We start from the raw sequence: 25,409 nt of genomic DNA, 5'->3' as shown, positions 1-25,409 counted from the left end.
AGAAAAAAATTAACAGCAAAATCTGAACTACAACAAATAAAAAGAAACAAGGAATATGAATCCGCAGATAATTTTTTTTTTAATATCAAGAAAAATGCTGTTTTATTGAAACATAATATACATAAAGAAAAATGCCTATATTATAAGTATAAACTTAATGAATTTTCACAGACTGAACATACTCATTAACAGGCATCATTTGGAGAGTTCTTTTGGTGTTTCTTTGAAGATACAGCTTTCAGAACTTTTTCCAGACTCATTGAATCAGAATCTCAAATTTTGAGACCCCCAAATGTATATTTAATGAATTAATTAATTTTTAAATCCTCACCCAAGGATATATGTTTTTATTGATTTTAGAGAGAGAGGTGAGAGAGAATCATTGATTAGTTGTCTTCCATATGTGCCCTGACTGGAGACTGAACCCGCAGACAAATTTCTAAGGATAGGAGCTAGCAAGCCCCCTGAACCTGAATTCCATTGCCGGCAAAGTAAGAGCGAGTGAGGAGCAGACAGCGAGACAACCTGACCCTTCCCAGTAAGCCCTCATTACAGGTTTCACTTAATTAAGAGCTATTACTATTTTGCTAAGGATGATACAACACATATTCCAACACACACAGATGTCAAAGCAGCTGGCTGCATTCAATGTGTCTTTTATATGCAGGAGAAATCCACATACTAGAAAAACTACTAGTCCTATTTTCATTGTCATTATTTTAAATATTATTAAATCAGTCATACAATTGTTCCACGTATATTTCCTCATACAGTATTTAAATAAAATACAAGATAAAAGATGAGGGACTTTAAAAAATGACCCACCTCGACTCTTCCGGCCGCCAGGAGGAGAAGCTGGGGCCAGAAAAGGAAGGTGGCCACTCCAGGAGCCCACCACGAGTGTCAGGCAGGCCAGGGCTCCAGGCCAGGACTTTTCCACTGGACCCACTTACCACCACTTTGACAGAGGGCAGGGAGACTCGTTGGGCAGAGGGACTTGCCCTTGGTCACACAATCAGCTTTGGAGCAAAATCCCAATTCCACACCCAGGTCTCTGAACACCTGCATCAAAGCTCTCCCAGTATAGCCCGACAGCAGAAAGAAATTAAATTTAAAAAATGGAGCATAATCAAGATGAGCCCAGCAGAGCAATGAGTTTCCTGAGAGCTCGTGGTTTTCAAGGACATTAGGATTCTCATAGCCATTCCACTGACATGAGAGAAAGGCATAATTTCAAACTTGCTGAGGAGGCCAGCACCGGCCCTGTGGACAGTGCCATCCCACGGAAAACAAAAGACAGCCCCACCCCGAGGCCCAGGAAACCTATGCTTCTGCTTGCAAAGGGGGATAAATCAGAACAGTTTCTATAATTCCCACTAAAGAGGTCTGAGATCCCAGATTTCTCACTTCCCAGGTGTCTAAACGGCGCTGAAAGCAAGACTCTCCCACTTGGCCCCAGGGCACTCTCCCACACTTGCCAGCTTCCCTCCACGCATAAATGAAAGTGGCCTCCCTTTTCCATAATCAACTTCTCTTTTAATATTTTTTTTTTCTTCTTTTCCATAAAGAGAACAAGCAGCTTTGCTCAAGAACCGCTGTGAAATGATTGAAGTTCCCATGCAAACAAACGATTAACAGAGTTCAAATGCAATTTAAATTACCAGTTGTTAAAGTGCTCCTCAATTTCATGGTAAGTTTCCAAGGAGAATTACATGCTATATACTATTTAATTGGTTGTTTTCTATTTTTTAACATCCATTTATCCCCCACCACCACCTTTATATTTCAGAAGTGTCTATAAAAGCTTCCCTTTAAAAAATTATACATTGTTGAATAGATTAAATCTAAAGATTGAAAAGTATCAGAGAAACAGCTGCAGAATTACGCGGCTCAGCAAAATGGATGGTGTTGACACCATAAAACATGCAGAATTTTAAAATCTTAGGAGTCATCCCGTAGTGCCATCATTTTTTACAGATGAAGACACTGGGACCCCGACAGGAAAAGGAGGGGTTGACTCGAAGTCCCCTCACTGGCCAGTGACAGCATCAAGATGAGTACCATGGCTCCTAACTCCTAGCCCGTCCTCCTCCCACCACCACATGGTTGGGGGAAATACTCAATGAATTTTCCATCCATAATTTTTTCAAAGAAAATAAAAAGTCCTCTTCAAATACACTCCTAACCTCAAAAGCAGAGATGGGCAAAGGCAAATATCTCCCCCAAAAAGGGAGAAAAAGGAAAGAAAGGCTGATGGATGAGTACAGTCAAAGAAGTTCAAAATGAGCAGATTCTTGGCAGGAAAAGTCAAGACACTCATCTATTCATTAATCAAGTTATGAGACATCAAGAGTGCCGATATCCCCTGCTTTATCTAGCCTGGAATGAGGGCCTGCCCCGGGATGGCAAGGATGAAAGATCAACAAAGTAAAGGCAGGTCTCATCACATCTGTAAATAGAAAGGATTTCTGGAGAACGTCATGAGTACAGGATGAAATTCAAGACTTGATATTGGACTTGTGTAAGCAATTTACCCTCTCTGAACTCAAGCTGTCCTGTCTGCAACATGAGGCTATTGCCACCTACCTATCAGGGGGTATGTAATCATGTCCAGGGATTCCTTATCCAGCATGCCCAGCTCCGGCTGGCACAGAGTGTGCATTAGAACCTTGACTGCTAAGGTTTCTATAATGTCTCAAAGCATATGGTTCTGTGGTTCTAATTATATGAACTATAACTCAGTCTTACAACCCCTGGGTGTTCCCTGAGGCTGTTAGATACTGTATGTCCCCTGACTATACATTCATTTATTTAGTCATTCAAGAAAATAAAATAAACTTAAACATCCGAGCATTTTCCTCCCAAAGCAAACTTTTTGGAACTGCTATTTAAAAATGGCCTTCAAACTCCGTTTGTGAACCATACAGCAGTAAAAATCCCAATTTAATGTCCAAAACCTCGTTTAACCGTTCATCAACCCTATGAGAAAGATTTCCCAATTACCCATTGAGGAAACTGAGAGTCAGGGAGCTCAGGCAAGGTTTTGGAACTAGGAAACTGGAAAGCCAGGACTTGAACCCTGGTCTTCTAAATAAAGCTCCATGGTACAGGTTTTATAGCTTTGCACATACAACCATACTAGGGACAGCTATTCTGCTAGAGGCAGAAATATACCTTAAAAAAACAAACAAACGAAAAAAACTTTCTGCTATTTTCACATTTTGAGGAGCTTTGGGATAAAAAAAATTAAGGCTGAACTTCCAAATTAAAAAACAGTGTTCACATCAGAAGCAGACAGATCCTTCCTGAATTCCATCTTCCTGTCATGCTCCTCAGTGGGATAAGCTCAGAGCCCTGGCACGAAGCACACATCTGCGGGGTATATGGGAAGCAGGCCTGAGAAAGGTTAGCAATGAGCTGACATCAGGCCAATTCAAACGGCTGGGCTCACAATCAGACAAATCACCAGTAACCCTATTATGAGCTTCTGAATACCGCTCAGACACAACTGTTAGCTAACAGGATGTCATGTGCCTCGCATTCGGCGGTGCATAAAACAGACCCTGTTAGCACCTCCTGTCCTTAGTAAGGCACAGGTATGGACCTAGCAGGTGTAGGTGCTTAGTTAGACGTGCCTTGAACTCTCCAAGGGCTCATAACCTCACTGGAGATGTGCTCAAATACACAAAAAGACAGAAAAGCGTGCAAAGCCTACGTACATGCAATGTCACGTTGAGGGTCAGGAAAAGCTCTGCAGATGACTTCTAAGCTGAGCATGAACACCCAAGAGGATTTCCACGTATGCGGGGGAGGAGATAGGCCCAGGGAACGCGATGTGCTAAGGCCTTGAGGAGGATGAGTTCAGGGTGTTCTCAGGGAAAGTAACTAATCTGCTGAAACCATCGGCCACGCACAAGGAGGGATGCGGTGGAACATGAGGCTGGAAAGGTATGTTGCAGCCAGATCATGGAGGACCTGTGCACCAGCCTCAAATACTTGGATCTGGAGGCTCATGGGTACTGCATTTTGAGAAATGACTCTCAAGAGCAAGTTAAATGGCAGCATTATCCTTTTAGGAATGGAATCGCCGTCTGAGGTCAGGGCTCAGCACAGCAGTGGCGGGAGTCTGAAGCAGAGCTTCCTCCGAAAGCACCACCCACAGAGGAGTCAGAAGAATAGGAGGCTCAGAGTTTCCAACCCCTAAACTCCAGGGACCCTTTCCTCTAGTCTGGACTTCTCACCTATGGAAGACCCAGGAGAGAAACGAAATACTATGTTCCAAGCAGAATTTCCACTCTACTTTCAGGGAAGTGGCAGCACTACCCAACTTGGTAAGTGAGAAGAACAGGCTGAACACAGACCCTGGCCTCTTTCTTCTCACTAAAGAGGCAGGAGCCAGGGGCCTATCCAGCAAGTACTGTGCATGCCCCAAACTCCACACCTTAAAGCGCCCAGCCAGGCCTGACACCATGTGACTGGAACTTCTCACTAGGAATGAGCTGCACTGACGTCACCAGTTAAGTTGTGTGAAATCCCTTCCTTAAAGGGGCCTTTGTAGCAGGCCCCATGTGTCAAAGACACAGGGAAGGTGTGATTCCCTTCCTGCCCGGAAGGAGCTCCCAGTAGGGAAGGAGCTAAGATATCCACATAGTAGGAGAAGGCAGGTGCCTTAGAAGAGGGACAGATAATAGTACAAATCCTCATCACAGTCCTATGACTTGGTGTGATTATTTATACCTATGTGACAGATGAGGAAACTGGAGCCCAATCAGGTTAACTACCCTGACAGATCACACAGCTAAGAAGTATCACAGCCAAAATATGAATCCAGATCCTATGTTTATAAGCACCACAAAGTTTCCCTATTGCCTCACAGCCCATTGTGAAGTGAGTTAGCTGGAGAAAGAACAGAGAGATCCCTTCTAGTGTGGGGGACTGTGGACGGTGGAGCATGGAGGGTGGAGGGTGGATGGTGGAGAGCGTGGAGGGTGGATGGTGGAGAGCGAGGAGGGTGGAGGGTGGATGGTGGAGAGCATGGAGGGTGGAGGTTGGATGGTGGAGAGCGTGGACGGTGGAGGGTGGATGGTGGAGAGCGTGGAGGGTGGATGGTGGAGAGCGTGGAGGGTGGATGGTGGAGAGCGAGGAGGGTGGAGGGTGGATGGTGGAGAGCATGGAGGGTGGAGGGTGGATGATGGAGAGTGTGGAGGGTGGAGGGTGGATGGTGGAGAGCATGGAGGGTGGAGTATGGAGGGTGGAGAGCGTGGAGGATGGATGGTGGGGAGCGTGGAGGGTGGAGAGTGGATGGTGGAGAGCATGGAGGGTGGAGTATGGAGGGTGGAGAGCGTGGAGGGTGGATGGTGGGGAGCGTGGAGGGTGGATGGTGGGGAGCATGGAGGATGGAGGGTGGATGGTGGAGAGCGTGGAGGATGGAGGGTGGATGGTGGAGAGCATGGAGGGTGGAGGGTGGATGGTGGAGAGCGTGGAGGGTGGAGTATGGAGGGTGGAGAGCTTGGAGGGTGGATGGTGGGGAGTGTGGAGGGTGGATGGTGGGGAGCATGGAGGATGGAGGGTGGATGGTGGAGAGTGGATGGTGGAGAGCGTGGAGGGTGGAGGGTGGATGGTGGAGAGTGGATGGTGGAGAGCGTGGAGGGTGGAGGGTGGATGGTGGAGAGTGGATGGTGGAGAGTGGATGGTGGAGAGCGTGGAGGGTGGAGGGTGGATGGTGGAGAGGGTGGAGGGTGGAGGGTGGAGAGCGTGGTGGGTGGAGGGTGGATGGTGGAGGGTGGATGGTGGAGGGTGGAGGGTGGAGAGCGTGGTGGGTGGAGGGTGGATGGTGGAGGGTGGATGGTGGAGGGTGGAGGGTGGAGAGCGTGGTGGGTGGAGGGTGGATGGTGGAGGGTGGATGGTGGAGAGTGGATGGTGGAGAGCGTGGAGGGTGGAGGGTGGATGGTGGAGAGGGTGGAGGGTGGAGGGTGGAGAGCGTGGTGGGTGGAGGGTGGATGGTGGAGGGTGGATGGTGGAGGGTGGAGGGTGGAGAGCGTGGTGGGTGGAGTGGATGGTGGAGGGTGGATGGTGGAGAGCGTGGAGGGTGGAGGGTGGATGGTGGAGAGTGGATGGTGGAGAGCGTGGAGGGTGGAGGGTGGATGGTGGAGAGTGGATGGTGGAGAGTGGATGGTGGAGAGCGTGGAGGGTGGAGGGTGGATGGTGGAGAGGGTGGAGGGTGGAGGGTGGAGAGCGTGGTGGGTGGAGGGTGGATGGTGGAGGGTGGATGGTGGAGGGTGGATGGTGGAGAGCGTGGAGGGTGGCAGGTGGATGGTGGGTAGCGTGGAGGGTGGAGTGTGGAGGGTGGATGGTGGGGAACATGGAGGGTGGGGAGTAGATGATCGGGGATCACTTCACTCAGAAAGCGCCATCTGTGCAGAAGCTGACAGAAGCAGCAGGAGGTCTGTAGATGGAATGGGAGAGGCTCACTGGGGCGAAAGGAACAGCATGAACTAAAGCACGAAGGGAGCCGACGCAGGCGTTGTGAGGAGGGACATGGACTGAGGCCGATGAGGGACGAATGCACAGGAGCGTGTACTGCAGGTACACACTGCTCTCTGGTTATGATGGGCCCTGGGTTCCAGGAGCAGTTTTTATTTAATGCCCCAAATACTAGGAAAACATTATAAATAACAAACTAAATAAACTTATCGTCAGGGACTGTACCAGGGAAACAACAAATGTTTCAAAGCAGAACCGTGGCATGGTTTCAGCTCTACTTGCGATTCTGGGCTCCAGTGCTAAGGGCATTATTAACCTTACAGAACCTGGGCCAAAATCAAGGATAGCAGGCCTTCAGGTCTTTTCAGGTCAAAGTATAGAGAGGCACTGTTCCCTGGCAATGATTTTGGAGGTTAGGACTTCTGTACCCATTTCACAGATCCTGATCTTCCTGAGAAGCACCCCGATAGCTCACTAAAGGAATTCTAGGCCCTGGTGGAGCATAGGCTTCCCCTCATTGGTGAGCAGCGCATAGAGAACAGGATGGGAGTCACAGAATCCAAAGGCCTGTACGTGGTTCTTGGGATCTCCACAAATTGACTATTCAAGCCTTTGCCAGTTCTTTTCTTTAACGAAGGCACAGCTTCCTCATTCCTAAAACGGAAACAATCATACTTACAGAGCGAGGTTCTTGTGAGAATTAACAATTTACTTGTGAGATCAAATATAGAACTATGTGTTTCTACATGCAGGCTGATGTGTTTAGGATAGGTGGTCCCTCTGAAAGGCGCCATGTCGATAGGGGTAGTAGAAAAACTGCCTGATCCTCCTGGTAAAGAATCTAAATCTGGAGTTGTCAACCATTTTTCCCCCCTGATGAAAATTGAGCTGTATTCCCCAGGCCGGTCATTACATCTTTTTGTGCCAAATTGTTTTCATCTTTTAAATGACCCAGTAATCCCACTCTGGGCAATATACAATAGGGAATAATCCAAAAGGAAAAAAAAAAAAGGCAATTTGTTCGTAGATGTTATTCACGGTGCTATTTCTAGCTCTTTATATATCCCTCACTGTGCTGTAATTATCACTCCCCTTCCAGACGCCTCCAATTATCTCCGAATGCATCCCCAGCACCTAGCACAATGCCTGGCATACAGTAAGAACTCAATAGATGTTTGTTGACTAAACGAATGAAAGAACATTTTTAAAGACATTCGAATGAGCAAAAAATAAAACACTGTTTTTAAGAGATGATATTAAAGAATCTTTAAAAAAAAAAAAAAAAAACCCGGTATCTACAGACTGCTAATTATGGGAAGAGGAGTGTGTGAAGAAGCCTCAAGAGTGAAGTTGAAGTTCGGATGCCTGAATGGGTGCTCTCTGAGCATCTCTCAGCTCAGGCTGAGTGTAGTACAAGACGGCCACGAGCACCAAGGGCATGAGGCCACCCGGGAGGTCACGTTGGCCTGGTGGCCAGAGCACAAGGCTCTATCCGGAGTCTTGGATTCTCACCACATCGCCTGCGTCTCTGAAACCGGTTTATCCACTGAAAGGTGGAGCACGCACTGGAAAGCCCGACACACGAGAAGGAATTACAGGGAGCAGGCAAGGGCCGCAAGTGTAAATCCCATGTCAATGAGGGGGTCTGGGGGTGCCCTTGGACCAGAGCCCTCAAACCAAGGTGGGGTTTGAAGCCCCAGCTCATCTGGGCTCCCACTAAGCCTTCCAGACCCATCTGACAGGTTGCTTCGTCAAAGGCCCCTCACCAGGGAGTTCACTGGAGGCAGGAATCTCTACAAGAACAGACGACACATCAAGGAAAAACACGAAGTTAAATATGGCCCATAAAGTCAACACCACTCTGAATACTCCATATTCTTGGTGGGAAAGAATGCTTTATACAAATACCCAGGGAGAGCAGAGGAAGCGGCCTGTTCTGCAGGGCTTATTTGGGGGCATTCCAGCAGCTCTCAGCCAGGAAGTCAGAGGCAGGAAGCCACGGCCCTCCATTCATTGGCCAGAAGCTCAAGGTTAGAAACCAAAGTGGGGAGCACACAGACTCCTTAGTCCAGATCAGCTGCAAGTCTGTGCACCCCTCACTGTACATGTTTTCACCTCTGCTAGGGTCTCCAAGAGTCCTGCCTATTGACCTGGACGCTTCTTTGAAAAATACTGCACTTGACATCTTGTAGACAATCCCTCCAAAACATGGCATGAACTCAGCCCCTCCTCTCTGGCCCTACTTCTACTACCCTAATCAAAATAACCACCACCTCCCACCTGGGTAATTACAACAGTCTCCTCCTAACCTTCGTGCCTCTCCTAGCAATCCACTTCTCCCCACAGTCGCCATAAAGATCTGGTAAAACATCACTCAAGTAGTTTCCCATCACACTTAGACTCAGGTCCCAGCCTCCGCTCTAGCTTACTAAAACCTACCAGCCCCTCCCCACTCCTGTCTCAGGCTTCCTCCCCTGCCGCCCTACTACCTCCTTGCACACTGGGCTCCTTCTGTTCCTCAAACACAAACCCATTCTCACTCCACGGCTCTTGAATTGACTGAGCCCCCTGCCTGCAATGCTCTTCCCCTGACTGGCTCCCTGTCCCTCAGGTCTCAGCTCAAAGGATCTCTTCCCAGAGCCCCTCCTCCATCCCCTCAGTCAGAGAGCCTTGTGCGGGTCCTCGTGAGTGTCACTTACCATTCTCTCCTGTTTACGCATTCATTTGTTATCTGCCTCCTCCACACACCCCAACTGGAATGCAAGTTCTGAGGGATCATTGTTTCCTGTGTTTTTCTACTCACTCTCAACCCAGTGCTGGATCGGCGCCCAGAACAGTACAAGGCACATACGTGGGAATCCAATAAAGATATAATACAATTAGACGAATCCATGCCACGGATGAAAGAAACTTTACAGACTGCTGAAGGGCAAGTAGCGCAGACCTGTGGCTGACAGGCTGGGCTCGGAGTCAGGCATGGAGCACTACTGCTTGCACGCAGGAGGTGGAGGATTCGGGCGAGTGTGCTCACTTCTCTGGGTCGTGTTTTTCTAACTGAAAGAGGTAAGTCCTGGAGAGCGCCTAGTGTAGGGTGCAGCACAGCAGAGATGTGCGCTGTCCCCGCCAACAACCCCATCTCCCAGGAGGGAAAACCCAGTCTCAGAAAGGAGCCTGCATCACCGCTGGAGTTATACACGGAGTGAGCGGCAGAGCCAGGTCAGAAACTCGCATCTTCAGTCTCTGTCTACAGACCCGCTGTTCCTTAGACATAATAACAAAAATACCTGGAAGCATGTCACTGATTTATATGTTTTGCCTGGTTCCAGGAAGGATCTACAGTACCTGACAAAAGAGGCACATAGTACATGACTTTTTTTAAGTGAAAAGACTGGGAAGAAAGATGGAAAAATAAGGTGAAGAAAAGAACAGATGGGGGTTACCCAAAAAGGAGCCAAAAGTTTCACACTATTTGTTACAAGAAGTCTTCAGATTTGGCCCTGAGATTCCCAGAAGCCAATACAAAAGAGAGGAAAATACCTGTGCACACTTCTTTAGAACACCTGTTACTGAAATGTCACAGTGTGAAGAGGTGCCACTCTCCAGTTGAGAATTGCTGGTTTTTCACATGGCTGGCAGCTCAAACCCAGTATGTGCTTGTTCCTGATCACACGCACTCAGAAGTCACATCACACTACTGGGTTCCAATCCCAGCTCCTCTGCTGACAGCGTGACTTTGGGAGATTTAGCCCTCGAAGCCCCAGGTTCTTCCTTCATAAAATGGAGACTAAAAACAAATAGTACCCAAATGGATGCAAAAGGAGGTATACACATGCAAGGGAACATCATCCATCCTTTAAAAAGAAGGGAATTCTGACACACGCTACGACATGATCAACCTCAATGACGTTATTCTAAGTGAAATAAGCCAGTTCACAAAAAGACCACTTAAATGAGATACCCAGAGTCATCAAACTCAGAGAGAGAGAAGGCAGGAGAGGGTTGTCAGGGGCTGGCGGGAGGAGAGAATGAGGAGTTAATGCTTAAACGGGTCCAGAGTCTCCGTTCTGCAGGATGAAAAACGTTCTGAAGGTTGGCTGCACAACACGCAACCACAGTTAACACTACTGAGCCGGGCACTTAAAATGGTTAAAATGGTAAATGTTATCTTATGTGTATTTTACCAAAATTGAAAATTAAATTTAAAAATATAGTATGTACTGATGGGTAGCTGTAGTTGCAACTGTATGATTTAGGTTAAGAGCTCAGCACCAAGCTTGGCACCCAGAAGCAATCAATTTATATTATTTCTTATTATCAGGAAGAGCGCTCACATGGGTACTACTAACTCGAACCTCTTAGTGCCCCTGTCCATCAGCACCACAGCAGGAAAACATCCCAAGCCTTCATGCTTCAAGGCAGCCTCCTCCCACGCGTGAGCAGGGCCACCAGTCCCCACCTACCCCAGGCCATGAAGAAGACAGATGGCCTCCAGGCCCAGGAGATCTGGTCTAGGCCTGCCTCCTCGGGGCTTCACAGTGGCTTAGGAAACCGATGCCCCTCTCTTCGACACTGACCAGGACAAACGTAGGTCTCAGAGCACTGTCTCTGCTCTGTCAAAATCTGCCACACAGCACCACCGGCCTCCGAGTGCTTCCCCACATCACATCTCCATCATGTTCCCTGCGCTGAAGCCAGGGGCCCCCTGAGTTCACTGGAAACTGAACTGACCACAGAGAGTTACTCATTATGGCAGCTGGTGGACTGGAACAGAGTGGTGCCCTCTTGGTCTCTGTGGAATGCTGCCACTGCATCAAAGAAGGCTCAAGAAGTGCGTGCGTGCGTGCGTGCGTGCGTGCGTGTGTGTTTCCGCTCAGAATCGGAGCTCACCTTTTAATGGGAGGGAGCAATACTCCAGAATTCGTGCAGCAGAGAACAGCAGTAGAGGTTTAGATGGAAAGCCCTGCTCAATTTCTCTCAAGGCCTGTTCACTGCCAAGGATGAAAACAAAACAAAGGGCTCCACTCCTTCGCTCTGCCTTTTGGACAAGCTATCATCCCTTTCCGAAGAGAAAAAGATAGAGGCAGCCAAGTAGATCAGAAGACAGCAGCTCACATTAAAACAACATTCACATGATCAAAAGCAGGAAAGGTAAGTAGAAACAGAGAAGGGGGGAAAAAGTAAGATTTTAGAAAAACGAGTTCTGGCATCTAAGCCCATGGAACATGAGGAAGAGATCTGAACTGGGAGAATGTGGTTTTAGCTCTCAATTTCTCCCCAACGAGATCAGTAAATATGGGCAACTCGGGCACCTCTGAGTCCTCATTTCCTCATCAGAAAGAGATGCGTGTTCTCTGCCTTTGCCTGAAGGAACAGCGTCACTGTAGTGGAAGAAGAATGTGCATCGAGTGAGAAGACCTGTGTTCTAATCCCACCGAATTAGCCATGTACCTGCAAGGCAAGGTAGCTCACTCTCTGGGACTCCACCACCCACTGTCATGCTGTAAAATAAGACAGACTGGCTGAAAAGTCTCTAAGTGTCCCTCCTCGGGCCGTCCATCAGAAATACACAAATATCCTGCATACCAGCTATTTTTCCAGACTGTGGATGCTGTGCAAACGCCATACAGCAACATTCTGCATACTCTTAAGTCCAACCACAGATTTGTTTTTCAAGCTAAAACTATCCATGTCCAAGCATTCCAAAATATCCCTTCTGGCTTGTTGTTTAGCCCTAGCAATCAGACAGACAACACTCCTAAATTGCCTTTCTATCTCATTCAAGTTGATCCTCAGGTGGGAGAAAATCTCTCTCTGATTTTTCTACACATAAACAGACTTTTCCCTCAGCTCAGGCAGAACCTGTCTCTAAATCCCACTGTGAGGAGTACTCCCCTGGGAAAGCAGCTGTCCACACCCCAGATGAAAGCACCAGAGCTCCCAGCAACAAGCCGCATCACCAGGCAAGCGAGCCAGCTGTCAGGGCTGTACACCCAGGTTCTGGGGGCAGAAACGCCATTCACCCTGGCAATAATGATTTACTCACGCGACGTCAGGGCCCACAGGCAGCCGGCCTTCCGCTGGCTCTCACACACCCAGAGTCCAAGTGCAAGGAGGTGATCCCAAGGCCAGAGGGGAACAGCACTGAGACATTCTCTTCTTAGCTTTCGGAACAAGGGGCAAAGGAGTGGAGTGGAGGGATGGGGGCGGAGGGGGGAGGGGCGCGACTTTGTTTCTGGAAACAAGAATTCAAATCCTGCTTCTCCTAAACCCTGAGTCACCTCCTTCTCTTCCAATAGATCAGTGTGGTGGGTAAACATTTCCATATATGGGGAAGAAGGCTGGAGATGTCAGAAAAATCACCCTTCTGTCCTCTGGCACTTGAAGAACATGCCCCACTTAAGACGGAATTCCTTACTCGGAGTAAATGATTAACCCCCAAAAGAAGTGGAGTCTAAACTCTTGCGTATGTTCCCCCCACCCAAACAAGGAAGGGACTGAAAGTTCACCTAAGAAACGGGGTCATCTGAAGTGTACCTACATGAATGAAGTCAACCTATTAATTCAAGGGGGATTCACCTGAAGGTCACCAAGAGTACAGTCTGCAGTTCTTTCAATGACAGATGAGTCCGAAAACAACCCCCACTCTTGGACTCCAAGCCCTGGCTTTGTCGGGCAGAGGATCCTCATGGGAACTTAGTTTTACATGAGGTCTTCACAGGACAGACACCAGGCAGAAAGACCCAGCGTAGAAGCAGTTCAGGAGAACCCTGGGAGGGGGTGTGTGGAAAAGGAGGGTAGAATGCCCAATTTAATTTGTAAGATTAATTACAATCTGAAGTTCCTGAGTAGTGCTCAATGACTAAACTGGACCGGTGAAGTCAGTTAGGAATGAATGTGGTCTAAAATAACTCCAGACTAACTCGTGGGGGCGGGGGGGGGGGCAGTACGGGTGAAGAGGGGTCTGCTCAGAGAAGGGAAGCCATGTCTTGGCTTCCTAGTGGTTCTATTTCTTAGCATGATCTTGTTCTACTATTGGCTGCAAAGGCTTCTGCAGGTCAGATGAGCCGTTTTTTTCAGACTTATCGCCCACTTCCTGGCTTTTGGGCCTGCACCATGAGGCTGCTTGTTCTCATCCCTGGAGAATCTTCTAGCAATAAAGAGTAGTGGTCAGGGATCAAGGGCACCCAAGCCCTAAGCCCAGGTCAGTCACTCCTTAGAATCTGGGACAAATCAGTTCTCCTCTTGTAGCTTATGTTGTCTCATCTACAAATTGGGTAGCTATCCCCCAACTGTCCAACTGCGTGCTCTAAAAGCAGCCTCAACTTTGTCTAGACAAACAGTCGTGACACATTTATGTTGATTACTTGTGTCTGTAGGTATGAGAAAAACTGCAAGTATTTCTTATTTATTTCATGATTAATAAATTAACGCAGATATAAGTGACTATTAAATAAGAGAAGGAAACAGGATGAGAGAACCTTCCACCACAGGCCAGGACCAGAGCTCGGTACAGAGGCCGGCCTGAGAGGGGAAAGAGATGGTTCTCCCCCAGGACTCAGAAGACGACACCAGCCGTCCAACCCGGTGCCTCTGCAGAAAGAGGGGCATCCTGTCAGGAGCTCCAGGGCCCTTCCAACATTGCAACAGATGAGGGAGATATGCCATGAAAAATAGCTGCCCCTGGATGGCCTGGGAATTCGCAAAACCAAGAGCCAAGGAGGGAGCAATAGGGATGGGTATGAAAACCAGAATGACAGTGTCTCTATCTACCCTCCATTTCGCAAGTAGCCTTTGGAGATCAGTTCCCACATCCACAAAGGGGCCCTTCATTCCTTAATGCGTGTGTGCCTCTCTTCCTCTTGACCACTGAGAACCACTGGACCTGGGATCTCCCCAGGAGCAAAGTCCAGAACGGCCACTGAGCCAATGTCCCCCACCCCATTAATGAATCCCTCCATTATCCCAGAGGTCTCCAGTGGGGTGGAGAGCACCTTCCGCAGCTGCGAATTCTGTCTTTCCAATAGAAAGTTCTTCCTTATATGGAAACACACTCTGGCTCCTTGTGAAGCTCTCAAGACCTCATTCCTCAGCAACTCTGGCTGTTTCCTGACCCTATCGCATTGCTAGCTCCTAAAGCATTGGGTTGCCAACTTAAAGTCCACCCTTGCTGGGTTTTCTAATAAGTATTACTGCTGTGCAACCTGTTCTGCGTACATACAGCAGGCCTATGGATTCACGAGATGTGCCCTATTAAATGCCAGACACTGAGAAAAGGAGAAGTCAGGCCTTCCAGACCAGGTCCTCATCTACCACTTCTTCTTCACCACGCCACATGCCCATTCTTCGTGGACAAAGCTCAGGATCCCGTTCCCAGCTCCCCGCTCCGGCTCTCTGGTCCTGCCAGACCAAAAACTGTCTCCAAGAAACAAGACTGTTCCGAGGAAGCGTAGAAAAAGGAAGGCCTTCCCAAGTCCAGTGTTCTCAGCGGCCTGCAGGCAAGACAGCGGGGCCCATCTGCTGGTCACCGGACTGGGAACTCGTGATCCCTAGCAACTCCAGCACCACTCCAGATCTTGGTGTCTTTACAAAAAGGGGGGAAACATGTTCCCTTCTGCCACGGTTCTTATGTCACTATTTGGATTTAAGGTACAAGTAGCAACAATGCCTCACATTGGAAGCACGCTTTACCGGTTAGTAAATGCTCTCCCAGATGGTCTCCTTTATCCCCCTGGCAGTTGCCCCTGGAGGGAGTCTTCTGCTAATTAAGTTACAGGGGAGCGGTGGCTCAGAGAGGTGAAGTGTATTCTCAGGGTCGGAGCACGAGTAAGTAGCATAAAGAACACTGGTTGAGGAGGTAGGCTGCTCGAGGAGGTAGGCTGCTAGCGGTATGATCACTAAACTGTCTAACTTCGGCAAACCTTGGTTTCTACACCTGAAAATTAGAGATTAAAACAGACCCTCTGTCTACCTCTCGGAGCAGGTGTGAGGATTTCTCTCTGGAAAGCTGGGAAGGTAGTACAGAGCGTAAGGGGTCATTGTGTGATTACTTGTACATGACTATGCATTCCATCGCAAATTCAGAAGGCAGTGAGGTCATTCTCAAGACAAGAAACACTAAGGCTCTGGGAATTAAAGGGTAATAATCTGATGTTCTACAGAGTTGTGTCTATATACTACCGACTCTCACAGCTGAAGGTCAGCAGTGGCTGTCAGATTGCCTACTGCCAAGTCACACATGCCTACAGGAACACTCAAGACAGACTCTCCCTTTCAGCTACATGCAAATACCAGGCCCAATGGAGGTAATGGAGATGGATGTTTGGAAGACCCCTGAGATTCTTAGTTCCGGAAACGTGACCTGCAATGTTTTCCTCGGAGAGTTTGTTAGAAACACAGGCTCCAGTCTCTCTGCAATAGCCTGTGGGGGAAATAAGCGTACAGTAAGGAGCTAGTTAGCAGAGAGCACTGAGGAAGCTCCTAAACATGAACTATCAAGGGCACAGAAGATTTAAAGTTGCAGATACCAAAAAGACAGAAGTTCCAACCCATTTAAAACCTCCCAGCCACTCCTTAAGAAAAAAACTTAAGGCAGCAAAGAGGCACATTTACATACCAGAGGTCCTGCTGCAGGTCACCTGGGAGCCAGAGGGCACCCAAGAAGCTCTGAGAGTAGGGACTGGTCTGGCTTCCTTCAGTCCTCTGCCAACACGCTAGTCATCAGGATGCTCTTCAATTTCTGCAAAAATTCAAGTCATCGATGTCATTATGAGGAGCTGGATTTTCCCCAGAAATCCATTTCCAAGGCAGATAAACACACAGCTCAAGGATGATTGTTTTCTACTTTGCATTTTATCTAAGCTTAACACTGGAGAAAAACACTAACTAAATTAATTAGTGACACAGATGTGTGTGCACTACCGGGAGGGGTGGACAGTGGGGTAGAAACAGACAAACTTGGGAAAGTCAACTGAAGCCAATACCACAAGTGTTGCAGGCCAACATGCTTAGAGTCTATTTCTTTTTCTTTCTTTTTCTTCTTCTTCTTCTTTTTTTTTTTTTTGTTGACACTATTAGAGTCTATTTCTAAAAGTAGAGTGTTTTTTTGAGACGCAAAGCTCTAATTACACCATTGATCACTTTTAAAAATAGTCTCTTCAGCTCCTCACTGCCAAATACTAATAATAACAATAACTATAATTTAACGAGTGTTTGCTCTGTGCTGGGTGTTGTACTTAGCAGGTTGCATATATCATGCCATTTAATCCCATCAACAACCCAGGGAGCTGGCTGGCCAGTTCCATTCCCACATTACAGAAAGAGAAGATGTAAAGAAAATGTAGACTGCCAATCCCAGAGAGAGTAGTGGAAAGGGATTAACTAGCTCCCAGGACAAGCAACCCCTTACAATTCATTCCCATGCCCTTCTTTTTAATATTTTTTCTTCATTGATTTTAGAGAGAGAGGAAGGGAGAGGGAGAGAGAGATAGAAACATCAATGAGAGAGAACACTGATTGGCAGCCTCCTGCATGCCCCCCACTGGGGATCGGGCCCACAACCTGGGCATGTGCCCTGACCAGGAAGTGAACCGGCGACCTCTTGGTGCATGGGTCAATGCTCAACCACTGAGCCACACCAGCCAGGCCATTCCCATTTCTAACCTCTCCCATTGCCCAGCCTCTCCCCATTCCATTTCTTTGAGATGAAATCATCCTCACGTAACTATCACACATGATGATCACATATAACAGACAGACTGTTCAAAAATACTTGACCAGCTCCTTGTTTGTTTCTGTCTCCCCCCAGTTCTTTTACACCAGGAACCTCACCTGTGTTCTCGACACTGTGCACACAGGGAGTGCTCAACAATCCCAGGTATACAGTAGACACGGTGTTTGAAGGTTGGGCCAGGAAACTAATCTCACCGGGTTCCCAAGGTCCAAAGGGGAGACAGCCAAGTTGAAAGATACAAGTGGAACAGTGTGTACATGGGGCAACCTGAAGTTTCTGAAGGAAGCTTCTCAGAGGTTGCCTGACCTTAGGTGCTCCAGAAGCCTCAGAGAGGGGTGGCCAGAAAGCACACCTCCTTGTAAAGGGGGAAAGTTCCAAGACCCCTCGCAACTGTGACTTTTGCCAAGCCACATTGTCTCCCAGATTTAGTAAAAAGACGAGCTAGCAGTAGGTTTCAAACTTTTCTTTCCCTAACAACAGAGCTTTTCCTTTCAATGAAGTGCTTTGTGGATGCTCAGCTTGTAAAATAAATAACTCAGACTGGGCTCCAGAGCTCCCCTCCCTCCTATCCCTCACCGCTTACCATCTCCCTGACCCAACACCGACCCCAGCCCCAGGTCCCTCCTGGAGTCTGCCAGGCTCAGGCAAGCCCAGCTTGAAAACCACCAGCTTCGGAGCTCTTCGTGGTCCCCTCCGGCTCTGATCTCTATAACCTCCAAGCTCTGAGACATGCCTCCTTCGTAAGCAGTTCTGCATTTTTTACCAGTGAGATAGGCCATATGTAGTGTAACAGCGAATAAAGAATTCTCAAACTAGAAAACTTACACTGTAGTCTATTTAAGACCTCCGTTCTCACAAGCTAGCTATTTAAATCTCACTCAGGCTCAGTTTTTCTCATCTGTAGAATGGGAAATAATATTGCTATCCACTGAATTAGGTTTTTGTGAGAATTAACTAATTTAATATGTACATACATAAGCTGCTTAGCAGAATGCTACAATAAATACTGTGTTGTGATCACCTCATCTATAAGCCCACTGATGGAAAAATACATAGACTGTGCCTGGGGCAAAGAAGATGCTCAGTAAGTGACAGGGGCCCTTCTCTTTCCTTCCTGGCTCTCTTGGACATTTTCAACCTGAACACACCGTGACAGTTCTAAAGAGCCAGAAAGAAGAACACATTTGTGTCCCAAATTCCCTACAGTTCATCTTTTTAAAATCTTACAGTTTGTCTCTAGGACCTTAAAATTCGTGGCCATCTTGAGCATCCAGGAATGTCAACCAACACAGTCAAGGGTGAAGAGGTGGAGAAAGAAAGAAAACGCTGACCCAGACACTTGGCACAGGAGAGGGTGCTGGATGTGGCAACCCCAACTCCCGGCTTCCACACCCACCGGCTGAGCAGCCGAGAAACCCCGTCTGCTCTGAGTCCCCATCTCCTTATTTGTGAAATGGGGGTAAAAGCCCCATCTTCCACCTTCCCATGATGCTGAGCAGAACCAAGGGCTCGATGAGACTGAAACTCTTGATAACGTCACTGCTCTGTCTCTATATAAAATGTTATCATTTGTATCATAACCGCAAATAAAAAGTTAAACCACTGCAAAAAAATAACTTAGAATGTGCCCAAAACTTGGGAGTCACCCTGTCCTGAGACCCCCTGCTACACCCACAAGATTCTGTCTCGCCCAATTCTGCCCTGCACATGCTGGAGGTGGTGTCAGGTGAACCCCATTTCAGCACAGCTTCCCCAGCGGACTCCTCACCAGTGCTCTGAACCACACAGAAATAATGTGCAACTGCCCTCGGGCCAGCTCTCCTGGGGCCCCACCCCATCTTCCTGGCCCTGGCTCCAGGCAAGTGTGTACCCCCAACTTCTCACAACTCCAAGATTCGGCCATGCTTCCGCCCAGGGCTGTGCTTCCAATCGCTGTCTCCTTACTCTGCAGTGGGGAAGTGCCCCCCCAGGCAGGGTTCTGTGACTGGGGGTAGTCAGCAGTGTCTTCGGGGCCCCATCCTTTCTCTAAAGCTGGTCCCAACAACCACTGGTCCGTAAAAAGAAACATCTGGATAAAAAGAAATACTTCTGTGTTTCTTTGTAGTCAACAAAGCTTTCAAGGTCCCCTTTTCTCAGTGCTCAATGCCACATGTGACCGTGACACCCACCCACACCCATCCCACCGATGAGAGACCTGAGGGTGCACAACGCGGAGCGGAGCTGAGCTTGCAGCCAAGTGCAGGCCTTTGCACACGACGCTCTCCCTCAGCGGCAGAGGGCCCTGAAGACCCTGCCACAGGGGGTGCCGGCCTCAGGGCCAGCGCTCTGCATGGCCCTGCGCACGGCACTGTCCTCTGAGACTACCATGAGGGCTCGGGGCCCTACGCCACCCTCCCCTGAAAGATTTCAGAAATGAAACCTTAGAGAGGAACTGCAAGGTAATGCTCACATATGTGTTTGGTCAGCTCCACCCCAAGCTTTCCTCCCCAACCTCCAAAGCCCATCCTGTAAGAAGGAAGAGGGACTGACCCGAATGCCAAAACACCGCCACGCCTCTGCAGGACGGCACAGGGGACGCCGTGTGACAGCTTCACCACGCAGACCAGCCAGCCGCTCCCCAAGAACAACTGCAGTCACGGTCACGGCGCATGAACCTTGTCAGCAAATTGCCAGTTTGATTGGCAATTTTTAATAAGCTCAAGATGCAAGGGCATTAAGGCGGACGACACAGCAGGCAGCTGACATGCCTCGTGGCCTGTGGGCTCCACGAGGGAGAGCGATGAAAGAAACCCTCTTTTCTTCGAGACTCTTAAGACAGTAGCATCTCTCCTTTTAGTGCAGACAACGAGGACTACTGTCTGACCACAGCACTCTTGTCTGGATGCAGACAAAGTCTGCAAAGCAGGCTGCTGCACCCTGCCCTGGTGTTCTCCTGAAGTCCACATGTTGACTGCTAGGTTCTCCCAGGATGACCAGGATCCCAGATCCGACAAGACTCAGGTACCAACTATTCCAACTCCTGTAAACAACTTGTCTGGGGCATTCATTCATTCGGAAAGCATCCCAGTGCCTGCTGAGGCATGGTGAGAAGATGAGGCTGAGTTTTGCTTTCCAGGACCTTGCACCAATATCTTAAACTGGCTTCCCAGTGGCAACAGAGTAAGTCCAAGGGCTTTACCTAATACCTCAAGTTTCTGAATAGCACAGAGTAGATCTCCTGTTCCCACTATAAACTCCTCCACCCCCACCTGCCACTCAGCACACATTCTTTGCTTATTCAGACTGAACTCTTAATTCCCAGGATTCCCTTACTTAACCCCCTGCCCCTCCCCACTCTGAGATCCAATACAGATATATGATGCATCCTTCAAGGCCAATGGCAGTTTTCAACAGAAACAAGCGTGTCTTTGAAGAAAGGAGTTACTTCACAGTCCTCTCACGTTACAGGACACCCTGCATCTCTGGCCCTGAGTGCACTGCATGGCCCTGGTGGTCTGGCCTTCAGCACCGAGACAACAACAACAATAAAAACACACTGCGCCACGTTTGCAGACACTCCTCAAAGAGATGGCACTGCCTTCAGCGGAGACTCACCTGACCACTGCCACATGGCACGAAACCTCCGCTGTCTCTCAGGCCAGTCAAAAATCTCCCTTCTCTGGAATTGCTTAGCCTGCTGTCTAGGACACTGCTCATGACCTTCCTGGTGCTATTCTTACTATAAACTTGACTTATTCCCCCTCCGTGAGTGGAAGAGCCCATGCCTGGCCTCTGCCCAAAGGGCCTAGCCCAGTGCCAGGCTCATAGTAAGTGTTTAATAAATGTCTGTGAACAAATTATATAAACAGAACAAGGTCCAGGGCATGACTCCTGGGGGAGATGAAACTGAACTAAAAAAAAAAACAGTACAAATAAAGTCAACCACTGTTGTCCAAACTAAAAAAATAATAACAATAATTCAGAAACTGAATTTGGACAAATGTCCCGCTTTTTCGGGATACTGAGTATATTCATGCTCTATATGTTATGTAAATCAATATTAACTAGAATATCGTACCAAATTATAATACAGTATAATTAATTGTGCACATTAAGTCTTTGGGAATCGTAAGCCCTGGGCATTTTAAAAGGAACTGGGGGTGGCAGACGTATCTTCTCCACTGGCTCAGTCCGAGCTCCCTCCTTTCCACACTCCCCCGGAGCCAGGAAATTAGGTTCCCGTGATGAGATGTGCTCTGTGAGATTTAGGAGGTGGACATGGAGCTGAACCACCCTGCTGCTCTCTCCACTGGCAACCAACACTGTGAAACCCCGAGAGCCAAAGCACCGCCCCCCTGTCCCGTGCCACCAGCTCGGAGGCCTCGCAGTGACTTCCTGGCGCATCTTCTTTGTCCCTGGGTGGTGGCTGTGGAATCAATGCTCCAAGTCAATAGTTCCAGACGCAGCCTCCACGCTCCCTCTGCTCCGTTCTCTCCAATGATCCTGTTAGCATCTTTTCCCCTGAGGTCCTCTCTTTCCACTTACATTGTGTGGAACATCTTCCCTGCAGCCTGATAGATGCAAGAGCGAGAGTAAACACCAATAGATCAATGAACTGATCATCCATTCCTCTACTGCTTAATCTTCTCAAGGAAGACCTGTGTCTGTTCGTTCCTAGGACCCTCCCTTGCCTCTGTGAAGGGAAACTATCTCACTTGACTGCAATGTGCCAAACACACCTAAGGGACATGAGTGGCAGGTGTTATAAGCTAATCAGAACAACACAGACTAGCTTGTGGTCAATGTAAATTCTAATTCACATGACAGGAAGCATGGTTACAGCAGAAATCCTCCCTCTTTCCTGAGAATTCCTGGCTTGACCTCTTTCTTTTCCAGATTTGCCCCTGAATACTTCAGCACCTCAAAGGCACGGGCTGCACCCCCAGCCGCTCCTGTCTGCTCCTGTCCTTAGTTCCTTGTTTGAAAAACAGGGCTAGCGCTAGCACCTTCTTCGTAGGTGTGTCTAAAGGATTAGCTGAACCACCATGAATAAAGCAACCACAGCAGTGACTGGCACAGGGTGACTGCTAAGTGTCACCGAGTAAGTAAACCAAAGAGCCACCTTAGGGCACAGGTGTATGTCCTATTTTACAAAAGTGGAAACTGAGACTCAAAGAGTTTATGTAACTTGCCCAAGGTCAACCGGCCAGTAAGCAAGGGGTGGAGGCAGGATCCAAATCCAGCCCCGTGGCCTTCCCTCCACCAAATCCAAAGCACTTTGCTCTTCAGCAGCCTGCCTGCTGATCTGCACACCTAATGGAAAAATGTATTAAATTGGAGGAGGGAAACAGCCCAGACATAACAGGGCTGTACCTTGGGAGCTCTCTGGGCATCACAGGATGATAAGGCCAATGTCATAAGCCCTGCCCTTCAGCACAGTCAGCTTCTGTGGGTAAAATTAGCTCAGCTCTGCTCCAGTGCCGCCTGGAGCCCTGAGGCGAAACTCACCCTGGGCACAGCATAACCTCACCTGACCCTCAGTCCCAGGAAGGGTCCTCATGAACCTCATTAGGGCCTGCGATGACTCATTTTGCTCCTTCCTGTCTGGCTGCTGAGGTCACCCCTCTGCTGTCCACAAAGGCAGCTCCGAAGGAGAAGTAAAGATGAAAATGCAAGCAACCCTTCTGCATCCCTTCCTCCTGGACAGCTCATGAGGAAGGATGGGGTGCCTACTGCCGTGCCAGCTGTGTGCGGGGGAGCAGGCTCTGCTGAGTTAGAGAGCCCAGCTCAAGACCAAAGGCAGACACTAGCCCCAGTGGACGCCTGAGATTCCCCTTTTTATTTTACTCCGAGGATGACGGTACCGACCAGGAGAAGAGCCCGTTCTATACCCTGTGTCCTGTGGAACACAGCACATGGATGACGACCACCAGGCTCCTAGACATCCTCCCGCCTGATGCCACCAGACTTGAAGAGGAGCACCAAGGCCATTTCTCCGGGGGCTTCCTCTGCTCCATCCCCACCTCGCTAGAATTTCTGTCACAAATGCCAAAAGCCTTGCTATTTAGCATTCATTTGTCCGACAGCTATCTCTTGCACAACTATTGTAGATTTGAGGTTATAGAAATGAGGGGAATGACCATTGCCCTCAGGAAACTGAACCGATTTCAATAAATAGCTGAAAATGGGGAGAGGGTGTTGGGATAGCAGGAGTCCGAGGTAGATTCTAAGCAGAGGCGATGTCAGAGAGAAGTCTTGAGAGGCACCTGAGAGCTACCCTGACAAGGAGGGGAGAGGAGCAATGCTTCCATAAGGGAACAGGATGTGTTAAGTCAGGGAAGCTACAGAGAATCCCATGTTTATTTCTGGAGCACAGGATCTGTCTCAGAGGTTAGCGAGATGAGGCTGGAAAGAGACAAGGGCCAAATTACCAAGAGTCTTCTGGTTTATGCAAAGGAGAGGATTTTACCTTGGGTGAGGAAATCGTTCAAGAACTTTAAAAACAGAGATATGGCAAGAACGGGTGTGCGTTTCTGGAAAACCTCTCTGGAAGAACAGAGAATGGAATGGAGAAGGGTGAGACCAGAAAAGAAAGGCCGGGTGAGAGCTACTGAAACACTTTAGGAGAGAGAGGCTGAGCGTCTGGACCGGGCGGGACAGTGAGGGTGGAGGGTTAGGTAGGAGTAGCTACCGTGGTTGACTCACCAAGAAGTGAGGATGACGAGATAGAAAGGTGAGGGGGAGGAAGGCACCCAGAAGGAGGCCAGGTCCAGGTCTGGTGACTGAGAGCGGAGATGGTGAAATCATTCGCCGAAGTGACAACACCGAAAGACGGGTTGAGTCTCAGGTGCTTACGAATTCTAACTGGAGTGTCCGAAAGGCACTCACTGACACGGATCTGAGATCAGGAGACACCCTACCCCCAGGAGTTCAGAACACGAACACAACAAAGAGGCCTGAAGGCAAAGCTCTGCAATATTGACACGTATGGGGCCTGAGGAGGAACAGGAGCCCAAGGGAACCTCGAGGACAGGCCAGTGCGACAAAAAAGGATCAAGGAAGCAGGAGTGGTCAACAGTGACAATACTGCCGAGGCCAGATCAGAGCGGCCCTCAAAATAAATGAACTTGGCCCCCACAGACCTGGGTGAGAGCAGCTTCCATCAGCCGGAAATGGGCTCAGAAGCCGAAAGGAGGTGAGGAAGTAGACAGGTAAAGGCAGAGAAGGAGCGAGGAGGGATGCCTGTTGGCAGAGCATGTGGGAGCATATGTTCCTTCCCCTCCCAGACAGCAAGGCTCCAGAGCAGTGCTGCCCCAGAGAAACACACTTCCCCCCACAAATGCCATGTGTCTTTTCTAGCAGCCATATTATAAGAAACAAGTAGAAACGGGAGTAATTAATTTTCATAATACATTTTATGTAAATATCCAAAATATTATCATTTCATAGGTAATGAACATAAAACTTACTCAAGATCGTTCACGTTATTTTTTGTACTGAGCTTTTGAAACTGGGTGAGTAGTTTACCCTCACAGCACATCCCGATTCGAACTGGATACACGTTCCATCCTCCACAGCCACGTGTCGTTAACTTGGATGAATCCATTCATTTACTATAATAAAGTGAATGGATAGGTGACGGATGGATGGATGAATGGATGATCTGTCCTTCAACTGAGAAAATTAGTGAATTCTCCATGGTTCCTTCCCCTGTATTAACTACACTTTCAATTTCCAGTCTTGGGTCATATTGTGATGGGAGTCTTGGTATAGCTCAGTGATTTTCAACCATTTCATCCCATGGTACACATAAACTGATTACTAAAATTCTGCGGCACACCAAAAAAAAAAAAAAAAATCTTTTGCCAATCTAACAAAAAGTAATAGGTATAATTTTTATTCATTCACACCGGATGGCTATTGTTATGTTGGTTGTTGTCATTTTATTTGACAATCTAAGGGAAAAGGGGTCAGTGCCTGTGACTAAATAGTCAGGTGTAGCATGTTTTAAAAATTCTTGCAGCACACCAGTGTGATATAACACACAGCTTGAAAGTCGCTGATACAGATTAATATAAATAGCATAACTTCCATTCCTTCTAAACTTATTTTCCTTCAAAACTCACAAAAAAAATGTTGTCAGTCTCTCTTAATTTTCTTAGAACAAAACAAGCCTGTCAGACAGCTGTCGAAGGACCTACCACTCACATGGGTCTCA

At 48.3% G+C, this 25,409-nt stretch overlaps 1 protein-coding gene across 7 annotated transcripts in view; it reads right to left on the bottom strand.

Annotated features, from left to right (window-relative positions):
* LOC118617124 (LIM domain containing preferred translocation partner in lipoma) overlaps positions 1-25,409 on the bottom strand; it is a 635,781-nt gene that overhangs the window by 572,673 nt on the left and 37,699 nt on the right. For 2 of the 7 annotated variants that reach the window (XM_036242751.1, XM_036242755.1), the window contains exon 2: positions 16,097-16,219. The gene's annotated coding sequence lies outside the window, so the exon portion shown is untranslated. Of the gene's footprint in view, positions 1-12,526; positions 12,639-15,841; positions 15,903-16,096; positions 16,220-25,409 lie in introns of those variants that run through there. The other 5 variants (XM_036242758.1, XM_036242754.1, XM_036242753.1 and 2 more) reach the window with 5 other exon arrangements.

Source organism: Molossus molossus, unplaced genomic scaffold (assembly GCF_014108415.1).
Source record: "Molossus molossus isolate mMolMol1 unplaced genomic scaffold, mMolMol1.p scaffold_m16_p_5, whole genome shotgun sequence".
Classification (NCBI taxonomy): domain Eukaryota; kingdom Metazoa; phylum Chordata; class Mammalia; order Chiroptera; family Molossidae; genus Molossus; species Molossus molossus.
This window is presented reverse-complemented; position numbering and strand designations above follow the sequence as displayed.